Source organism: Micromys minutus (assembly GCF_963924665.1).
Source record: "Micromys minutus genome assembly, chromosome: 14".
NCBI classification, from domain to species: Eukaryota; Metazoa; Chordata; class Mammalia; order Rodentia; family Muridae; genus Micromys; species Micromys minutus.
In genome coordinates this window covers 59,254,062-59,265,173 of record NC_137983.1, presented here as the reverse complement: position 1 = coordinate 59,265,173, position 11,112 = coordinate 59,254,062, and the positions used below count along the sequence as shown (strand labels likewise).

Sequence of the window (11,112 nt, the reverse complement as noted above, 5' to 3'; positions counted from 1 at the left end):
TAATTTAAAATGCATTTAGTCCAATTTCAATAGTTCCCACAGTCTATTTTAGTCCCAATCTGTTTAAAAGTCCAAAATTCAAAGTCTCTTCTGATATACAATATCTTATCTGTAATCCTTGTAAAATAAAAAAAAAATCAAATTAACATAAAATGGCATGGGGTATGCATTACTATTCCAAAATGCATAAAAGAAAGCATAGTAAGAAAAAACTGAACCAAAGCAAAGACAAAAACAAAACAAAACAAAACAAAACAAAAAAACAGTTCTACGAACTCCAAACTCTGTACACCCATGTTTGATCTCAAAATGCTCTTCAGATCTCCTTTCAGCTTTGTTGACTACAACACCCTTCTTTCTCCTGGACTGCTGCCACTCCCAGTTAGCAGCTTTCCTCTGCAGGCATCTCATAGCTCTGGCATATCTAATATATTTGTGTTTCCAAGGCAACCTTGGCCTCACCTTCTCATCTTCACATAGTGGCCTCTGTAGGACTCCACACAGTGACACCCCTGGCCTCAACAACTTCTCTAAGTCATGGAGATTCCATAACCCTATTTACACAATGGCCTCTCTGGGCTTGAATTCAGGGTTACCTCTGACATCTTACCAGCCTCAGTGGTTTTCTAGTAGTTGCAGAGAAAAATGCTTGCTGGGTCTGGAACATGCTCCCCCTCCCTAGTTCAATTACATCTTTACCAGCTTTCTGTTTTTCAACATTTCTTTACTGCCTAAGCTTTGCTGTCTTGTATCTTGCTCTGTAGACCATGCAAATCTTGAACTCAGAGATTTGCATGCCTCTGCCTCCTAAATCCAGGGATTATAGGTTCCTTATGTGGGGATTAAAGATATATACCACCATACCTGGACCTAAACTTTGCTTTAATTTCTTTTTATAAGATAAAAGCTTAGCTGAATATGATCTTGCCATGAGGCCACCACCTCCTTCAACTTTATTTAACATTTCTAAAGATAGGATTCACCTCCATTCAATTTCCAGTGCCTCTTTTAATTTTAAAAATAAAATATATTAAAGAATTTTTATTGGATATTCTCTGTACTTAAATTTCAAATGTTATCCCCTTTCCCTCCACTCCTATCTCTCCACCCCTCACTTTCATGAAGATGCTTCCATTCCCAACCACGCACCACACATCTAGGTGCCTTGACATTTCCCTACACTGGGAAAACAAGCTTTCACTGGACCAAAGGATTCTCCTCCTATTGATGCCAGACAATGCTATTCTCTCCTATATATGCAACTGGAGCCATGGGTTTCTCCATTTGTAGTCACTGGTTGGTGTTTTAGTCTCTGGGAGCCTGGAGAGTTTGGTTTGGTTGATATTGTTGTTCTTCCCCTGGAGTTTTAAATCTTTTCAGCTTCTTCAATCCTTTTTTCTAGCCTCTGGACTGAGATCCCCATGTTCAGTCCGATGGTTAGCTGCAAGCATCTTCATATGTATTATTATGGCTCTGGTAGAGCCTCTGAGGAAGTATCCATATCAGGCTCCTGCCAATAAGCACTTCTTGGCATCAGCAATAGTGATTGGGTTTGGTGGCTGCATATTGGATGGATCCCCAGGTGAGGCAGTCTCTGGATAATCTTTTCTTCAGTCCCTGCTTCTCTATTTGTCCCTGTATTTCCTCAGGTGATTATTTTATACTCCCATATAAGAAGGATATTTTTTCTTTTTAAGATTGTTCCATTTCACCAAAAACATTCTTTATAAGACTGAACAAAAGAGCCGTTTTGAGGTTTCTTTCTTTCTTTTTTTTTTTTGGTCAGTGCAATTACTCTAAATCTTAACACCTTAGCATCATACAAACTCTTTGGAGAAGGCTAAAAAGCAGCCACATTCTTCGTTAAAATATTACAAGATTGATCTCTAAGCAACATACTAAATTTTTTCTCCTCTAAACCTCTTGAAGCAAGTCCCCACAATTCAAGTCACATTAAGCACCACCGTCTTCTTTCGGTTTTAAATGTCCAATATCCACATTCCCATAAACAAAAGAATGGTCAGATCTATCACAGCAGTATTCCAGTTCCTGGTAACAATCTCTGTCTTAGGTAGGGTTTTGTTGTGAAATGAATTAGCACAAACACATATTTTGTATACTGTGTAAATTTGCAGCATCCTGGTCTTCTAGTAAACTTTTAAAAATTATTTTAATTGAGGAGAAAAGTATAAATTCCCACAAATTTATTAAGAGTGGTTGAGGAATTATTCAAAGGTATCCAAAGGTTATGTTTAGGAAAATAAGCAAAGAAAGCTTTACAGGAGTGATTCTGACCAAATCAGCTCTTTCAAAGGAAAAACAATTGAGACTGGCTTAACAGTTTCAGAGGTTTAGTCCATTATCCTCATGGTATGGAGCATGGCAGTATATAGAAAGACATGATACTGGAGGAACTAAGAATGCTACATCTTAATCCAAAGGCAGCAAAATAAAACAACATTCAACACTGGGCATAACTTGAGCAAATATGACCTCAAAGCCATGTCTCCACTGTGACATATTTCCTCTAAAAAAGACTATACCCCCTCCAACAAGGCCATACCCCCTATACAATGCTGTTTCCTGTGGGCCTAGAGGGTCAATTACATTCAAACCACCACAAATAATATGTTGTTTTATGAAACAAAAGGCTTAACACATCCCTTCTTTGGACCATGTAAGATGAAATATATTAAGATCCTGTAATATCTTTCCTCTTTGTCACATAGAAATGTCTACTCAGTTAATCTTTCATTAATTGTGTTATAATCATGATCAAGATTAAGCAATCTAATGACTTTTTGCTTCATAACACATCTTTTTATGTAGCCAAATTATTATTATTATTATTATTATTACTATTATTTTATTATTATTTACTTCTTTTGGGATAACATGTCTTTAACAAAGTCTTTAGTAAGTAAAATATCACAGGCATTCAATATTTCTAGTTTAACTGTCAAAGTGAACAACATTATCTCTCTTTTTTTCCAACTGGGTATTTACTATATTTGGTACCTCTGACCTGTACTTCATTATAGAATAAATATAGGTAAATATTCATTTTCACAAGCATCAGCGATACCTTGCATTTGCAATGCTACTGTGTGCTTTGTTCTTTATTGTGAAAGTTTACTATTTTTTTCCCTATATCTGCCTTCAGTATTACTGGTGGCTAATTCTTTACATTTCTTTTCATTATTTTCTCAGGATTAGTGCGAATTCCTTTCTTGTTCCCCATTTTCAACCAGGCCCCTCTCCTGTAAAGTTTTCTATGTTTATTTCCCTAAACATAACCTTTAAATAGCTTTGAACAATTTCCCAACCACTCTTCATTAATTTATGGGAATTTATATATTTCTCCTCAATTGAAATACTTTCTTTAAAATTTTACTAGAAGACCAGGCAGCTGCAAAACTTACACAGTGTACAAAATATGTACACTGTTTGTGCTAATTCATATTGACCCAAATATCCATCTTGGTATACACATGAAACACTTATGCCTTGGTGTCCTGACTGTTTAAAAAAAAAAAAAACTTTCACACACAAGCAGAACAATTAAAAACTGTCAACATTTAACATCCATTTTCTCTCTATTATAAAAAGGAATTGAAGGATACTAATTATTATTTTAATAGCAGCAATTTTTCAAAGTTATAAAGTATTGAGCTCTGTTATTGTGACTCACTTTAAAATATCAAAGCAACACCACAAACAAAAAATTAACATCATTCTCAGCAGCACAATCTTTGAAAAAAATCAGCATAATAAAGGTTTTGAAAAGCTTCTTTGTGACATTTTGCCTGTGAACCAGGCCTTTGTTATTAATTTTTGGAAGCTTAATGGCAAAACCTCAATTTTTCCCCCACAATACTGAAGAGGGTTGAAGAGGATGCCTATACTGTCCTAACACAGATCAAACGTGAATTTTTAAATGTTTTAATATCTCAAAGGCTTTTTCTTTTTATTCTTTCTTTCTTTCTTTTTATTTTTTTATTTTTTGGTCAGGGCTTAGCTGGGTCCCCTGAATGGCTTTAGGTGTCATTCTCTGTAAGCAAATTTCTTTTATTTTCATCATTTTATTGGATATTTTATGTATTTATATTTTGATTATTTTTCCCTTCCCTTATCCAATCCTCACCCCCTCCCCTTGGAAGGTGAATATTTTAATTAATCTTTCAATTCCTTTCCTTTCCTCCTGAGACCAGAGAACTTCAGGACCAGTGTGTCAGTTACCATGTGGTAAAGGATGCTAAATTTACTTTGTCAGGTCTGAGCATAGTCTAACAGTTTGATTGCTTTAGTAAATGTTCTTTCTCAACACTTTATCCTTCCAGGTTGATCCACATTTATACTTTATGAAGCATCCTGGACCTCTGCTTTACCCTTATTCAACAGTAAGACTGGCATTATCTGTTCTTCTCCATACTAAACTATGGTATATGTGGGAGAGTACATAGGAAGGAAGCAGTATTTGAAATACATATAGTGTCTAGTAGAGGGATTCCTGGTATTCTTTCTTTGTAAAAATATTAGAAAGTCGTAGTCTAGACATGCTATATTTGAGAGTCAAAAGGTTCCTTTTTATCTCTGATTGCTGGGTCTCAGAAAGGGAATATGGTAATAGAAGAGACAGTGGCAGAGCCAATCCTCCCAGAGACTGACATACACTAAAGTGGAAATTGATCCAGGTAAGCTGATCCCTTAGGGGCTAGTTTCTATCTGTTAACTGGCAGCACCATTGGAACACCAAAATCTCACTCCTGCCATGGTCTTCTCAGGCTCTGTGTTGAAGATCAAAAGAAACTTGAATTTGAGGTATCTGTGGCTTATTTTAGTTATGATCTCAAAAGCCCAAAGTCTGTGTAGGGATCAAGAGTGCCCAATTATCAAGTATTCTGCAATGTGGAGGCTTTAGCAAAGCTCTGGTAAAGACTCAAATTTCTCCTCTCTTGAAGAAGGCCATCTTGAGATGTTACTGAGAATGCTTGAAAAATAACATTACCTCATATTGTTTAATTTGTTTAGTATAGGATACAGGTATACTAGGACATGGCAAAGGATTATTATTGTTGTTGTTCTTTACATTCTGGCCAAAGTTTCTCCTCCCTCTTCTCCTTCCAATACTTACCCACTACCTTCTCTCTGCCCTCCCCCCATCCTCTCCTCTTTCATTTCTCTTCATCAAAGGTCAGGACTCCCATGGATGTCAACCAAACATGGGATATCAAATTGCAGTGATACTAGTCACCTCTCTTCATATTAAAGCTAGCCTAGGCAGCCCAGTATGAAGGAAAGGGTGCCAAAAGTCTGCCAAAATGTCAGTCAGAGGCAGACCTTGTTCCCACTGTTGGAGTCCTACAAGAAGACCAAGCTACATAACTGTACTCTACAAACAAGCAGTCCCATGCAGGGTGACTGGTGGTCAGTTCTCTCTTCCTGAAGCCTATGAACTCAGCTTAGTTTATCCTGTGGGTTTTCTTGTGGTGTCTTTGGCCCTTTTGGCTTCTCGAACACTTCTTTCCTTCCTTCCCTAGAAAACTCTGAGCTCTGATTAATGATTGACTGTGGGTCTTTAACTGTTTCCATCAGTTGTTTGCTAAAGCCTCTCTGATGACAATTTGGGTAAATATCATCCTATGAATATAGCAGAATATCATTACAAATTATTTTATTGAATTTTTTTCTTTTTTTCTTCTTACCAGTTATGTTGATTCTACCCTAGGTCTCTGGGCTATCAAGGCTCTGGGTCCTGGGATCTGCATCCTGGCCCCCAGGCAGTGAATATCAGGGGTATGCTTCCTCTCATGGAATTAGTTTTAAGCTGTCCAGTCTTTGGTTGGCCACCTTTACCACTCCACATTCTCTAGGTAAAACAAATTACCTGTCAAAGATCTTATGGATAGGTGAATGCCCCATGCCCTCCACTGGAAGTTTTGCCTGGTCACAGAAGATAGCCAATTCAGGTTCCATGTCCTCCACTGCAAAGAGTCTTAGCCAGGATATCCCTCATAGATTCCTGGGGATTCCATTGCACTAGGTTTCTCTCTCTCTCTCTCTCTCTCTCTCTCTCTCTCTCTCTCTCTCTTTCTCTCTCTCTCTCTCTCTCTCTCTCTCTCTTTCTCTCTCTTTGTGTGTGTGTGTGTGTGTGTGTGTGTGTTTAAAACATGAACAGTTTATTTTGATGTATGGAGATGTAGCCATGAAATAATAAACAAATTAAATTATGTAGTATAACATTACACTCATGAATTTGTTACCCCAAAAGAGACACTATTAAAATAAAAACTGCCAATTTGATTATTGAAAAATTGCAAAATATAAACATTATGAATGAAACTACCCTAAAAAGAAACATAAAACCTTCAGTGATTTTCTGAATATTATCACTTACTTTGTGGTCTTCCCAAAAGTACTTCTTTTTAAAAAATTATTATATTTTGCATTCTATTAGATATTTTCTGTATTTACATTTCTAGTTCATCTCCTAGATGCCTACTAATTCCAGTACTCACTCCCTTCAACTGACCACCTCCCTTGATCCTTCCTATTCCTGCCAGCCCCCTCCACTAATGATGTTTATTTTATTTTCCCTTCCCAGGGTTGTTTATGTGACCCGATCCCCCTTCTTGGGCCCTCCATTTTATTTATCTTCTCTGGGTCTGTGGGTTATAGCATAGTTATCCTTTACAGTTAATATCCGTGTTTTAAGTAAGTACATATCATGTTTGTCTTTTTTGTTCTGGCTACCTCACTCAAAATGATTTTTTTCCAGTTTCATCATTTGCCTATAATTTTCATGATGTCATTATTTTTATCAGTTGAATAGTACTTTGTTGTGTAAATGTACCACATTTTTTTAAATCCATCCTTCAGTTAAGGGCTATCTATATTGTTTACAGATTTTGGCTATTACAAATAAAGTTAGTATAAGCATAGGTGAGCAAGTTTCCTTGTAGAATAGAACACTCTTTGGGTATATTTCCAAGAGTGGTATATCTGGGTCTTGAGGTAAATCAATTCCCAATTTACTGAGAAAGTGTCATATTGGTTTGCAAAGTAGCTGTGCAAATTTGCATTCCCACCAGCAACAGAAGAATGTTCACTTGCTCCACATCTTTACCAGTATGCACTGTCATTTGTGATTTTGATATTAACCATTCTGACAGCTATAAGATGGAATCTCAGAGTTGTTTTGATTCACATTTGTTTCTGGTGGTTAAAGATGTTGAACATTAATTTAAGAGTTTCTTGGCTACTAGAGAGTCCTCTGTTGAGAATTCTGATTAGATTTGAATGTCATTTTAATTGGATTATTTGTTTGGTTTTCTTATTTGTTTATTTGTTTATTATCTGGTATTCTTGATATTCTGGAAATTAACCCTCTGCCAGTGCCAGATGTGGGGTGGTGAAGATCTTTTCTGACTCTGCAAGTTTCTGATTTGTCCTATTGATGATGTCTTTTGACAAAGTGGTTTGTAAAAAAAAAAAAAAAGCCAATGTCTTCTATCATATTTTTGACATGTGAACTTTTCTCTTCTATTTCTTGTATTGTTGGTGATGCTTACTTATATCTGCAGTTCCTGTCCTCTTTACTTAGTTTTTCATCTACAGTATTCTTTATCTCTTTTTAGTGATGTATTTATTATATTTAAATAAGTACACTGTAGTTGTCTTCAGACACATCAGAAGAGCACATCATCCCATCACAGATGGTTGTGAGCCACCATGTGGTTCAGGGAATTGAACTCAGGACCTCTGGAAGAGCAGTCATTGCTCTTAACCACTGATCAATCTCTGCAGTCTCTTCTTCTTTTTTTTTTAAATGTAACAGTTACAACAAGAATTTATATATTTATTAAACATTTACTTAGTGCCCATCATTTTATAGGCACTATTCTAAAACCTCACAATACAGGGGTAAATAAAGACAAGTTCTATGAATTTCCTCATTTTTCATGGAAAAACTGGAGTATCTAACTAATAAAATTTCAAAACTCTGGCTTCAATGGAGGTTTTATTAGCATAAAATCCTTCCAGTGGGTCCCTACCCCAATAACAAATAGGTCTGAACCAACTAGATAGAATGGTCATTTCACTTTTCTTTTGGAGAAAAATTGTTGACAATTTTTTTCAACTGACTGTAGTGTTTAAGATTTGATTTTAAATAACTGAGGGATATTTCTCTAAGATTTATCTCTGCTAATATAGGTAGATAGATACACAGCATCTATTCCCTTCTATTTCAGCCAGGCAAAGCAAGCTAAAGTTCATAGAACCCTTTCTCAGATTAGAAATGTGCCCATGAGTCAAGGTAATTAAGCCCTACTGACCAGGTCACAGAAAACTGGCTTTGTCATTTGTCATTCTTTGGGACTGATGGAATCAAATATACATATGTCTTTTTCACGGCAGTGAATTGAGATGACTATTAGTCATTTGTTGTGGTATGGCTATGAAGTGCCTCCCCAATGGTCATGTGTTAAAGGCTTGTCTGATCATTGGGAAGTGTTTAGATCATCAGGGAATTTACCTCAATGGTTTACATGATGCTATTATTTTGGGAGATAGAAAAAAGATGAAGTTGTTCTAGAAAGGCTCCTCTTGTCCCTGGCCACTTTCTGTCTTTCTACAGCTTGGTTGCCAAGGGTGAGCAGCTTCTACCATATCCAGACATATTCTGGTTCACCTCAAGACCAACTAATGGATCCAGCTGAATTTCTACTGGAACCAAACTATGAACCAAAATTCCTCCTTTGTTTTCCTCTGGCATTTTATCACAATGACAGGAAACAACATACCACCTTCTTTGGCTTCAAGACAAAGCATGTCTACAAATATAGAGAAATTTGAGAACACTGAACGACTTGCGTGTGTGTGTGCGTGCGTGGGTGCGTGTGTGTGATTTATCCTGGCCTTTAGTGGTTAAAGAAGTATAAAGTACAAGGTAGGTGATTTTCAGTGATTTTTAAGTTTCAATATTTTAACAAAAATACAAAAAAATGAATTTAGAACAATTTTCTATTAATAAATACATAGAGAACTGTCTAGGATAGCTTATCTATTTCATTAAAAATATAGTTTGCAAAACATTTACCTTCAAATTCTAAGTGATTATGAAGCATTATTTTAGCAATTCTACATATCCACAAAATCACAATTAGGAAGACAAAAACGTTTTATTTTAAAACATCTCAAAAACAAATGTCTGTTATCTTGGAAATGTTAAATATGAAAATTGTGTTCCATGGTACATACTCCCGATAGCTAAATACTGTAAATTGTCCTATCATTTTCTATAATATCAACACTTGATATCAAGTTAGAGATTACCAAGGGTCTGCTAATCATTATTCAAAGTCATCATCTTTGGGTTCAACTCATTTACACAAGTGAAAGTTCTGTCCAAGCTGTTCTTGACACATGAGGCTTCCAGTTGAATTTCAGAAATGTTAAGAAAAGTATCTTCCTTTTTTGCCTGTGAATGTTTGCGTATTGCTGTACTGTTGGCTTATATCCACTACAGATACTGGTTCTAGGCCAGCCCAAGGGTCTTCAAGCATTGAAGGCTTAAAATAACTTTTCAACTCATTAGACATTCTTTTTTCTCTACCACGCCCTGATCCCAAATGGCGTAGATGTCCTTGGAGAACCCTGGGGGTAGGTCTGCTGCTGCCCTGGGGAGTAGCCGAACTGATGCTGGGACCCCGCGGGGGACCTGGAGTAGGAGCCTGGGTAGCCGCCCGGGACGGAGACCCGAAGCGGGCCCCCGAGAAGCTGCCGCCGTGCCGCGGAGAGTGGCTGCTCCGGTACGGCCTAGCCCGGGGCCCGCAGGGCGGAGTGTGGTGCGGACTCCCGTACCCGTCCCGCGGGGAGGGCGGCCGCGGCCCCCCGCCCAGGGCACCCCGGAAGTTGTTTCCGCCACCCCAACCTCCTATCCCCGGGCTGGGGTACGGAGGAGTTGGCGGTCGAAAATTCGGTCGATGCATAACAGGAAACTAAGCTGAAGAGATCGCCACAGCCGCCCTCACCTGAACTCCAGCGCTCAACTCGCAGTCTCTTTATTATTTCTATTTTCAGTTCCTGAATAGTTTTATTCATTTCCTTAATCTATTTGTATTTTCCTATGCTTCTTTGATAGATTTATTTGTTTCCTCTTTAAAGATCTCTATTGTCTTCATAAAATTGGATTTAAGGTCATTTTTTTTTTTTTTTTTTTTTTTTTTTTTTTTTGTGCTTCAGCTATGTTAGGAGATCCAGGGCTTGCTGTAGTAGAGAGCCCACATGTGAGACTACTAAAATTATTCTGCTCTACTTGCAGGCAGCAGCCTACCATAACAGTCATCTAAGAGGCTTCACCCAAAGCTAATGGAAACAGATACAGAAGCCCACAACCAAACATTAGGTGGAGCTTGGAAAATCATAAGGAAAAAAGGAAAAAAGGAAAAAAGGATTGAAGGAGCCACAGAGGTCAAGTATACCACAAGGAAACCTACAGGATCAATTAACATAGGTCCATAGCGGCTCACTAAAACTGAACCACCAACCAGAGCACATGCATGGGACAGGCTTAGGCAACATATACATATCTGTAACAAGTGTACAGCTTGATTTTAAGTGGGACCCTTACCAGGAGGAACAGGGGCTGTCTCTGACTCTGTTGCCGGCCATTGGACCCCTTTTCCTTGGACTGCATGTTTAGACTCAAACGAAGATGCACTTGGTCCTACTAGAACTTGATATGCCAAGGATGATTGATATACATGGGGGTCCTTCCTTTCTTTGACGTGATAGAAGAGGGTGTAGGGTAGGGGAGGTAAGAGGGAAGGAGTGGGGGAAGAGGTAGGAGAGGGAGCTGTGATCAGGATATAAATTAATTAATGTAAAAGGACACATCTTATAGTATTAATATATATATATAGATATAGATATAGATATCTATTGATACCAACCATGTCACCAAATTGCTGCTATTAGTACTATTTTTAATTGAATATTATAATTACAGCACATATATATTTTTTTTAATTTTTCCAAACCCATTCATATACATCCTAATGCTTTCTTTCAAATTCATATTTCTAAGCAAAACTTTCTAAGGCTATATAA

General features: G+C 37.4%; 1 pseudogene across 1 annotated transcript; it reads right to left on the bottom strand.

The window, feature by feature from the left end:
* Positions 1 to 9,455: 9,455 nt before the first annotated feature.
* On the bottom strand, positions 9,456 to 9,992 carry LOC308429461 (M-phase-specific PLK1-interacting protein-like; annotated as a pseudogene). Its single transcript has one exon. The product of its transcript is annotated as an M-phase-specific PLK1-interacting protein-like (transcript).
* Between the last annotated feature and the right edge of the window lie 1,120 nt (positions 9,993 to 11,112).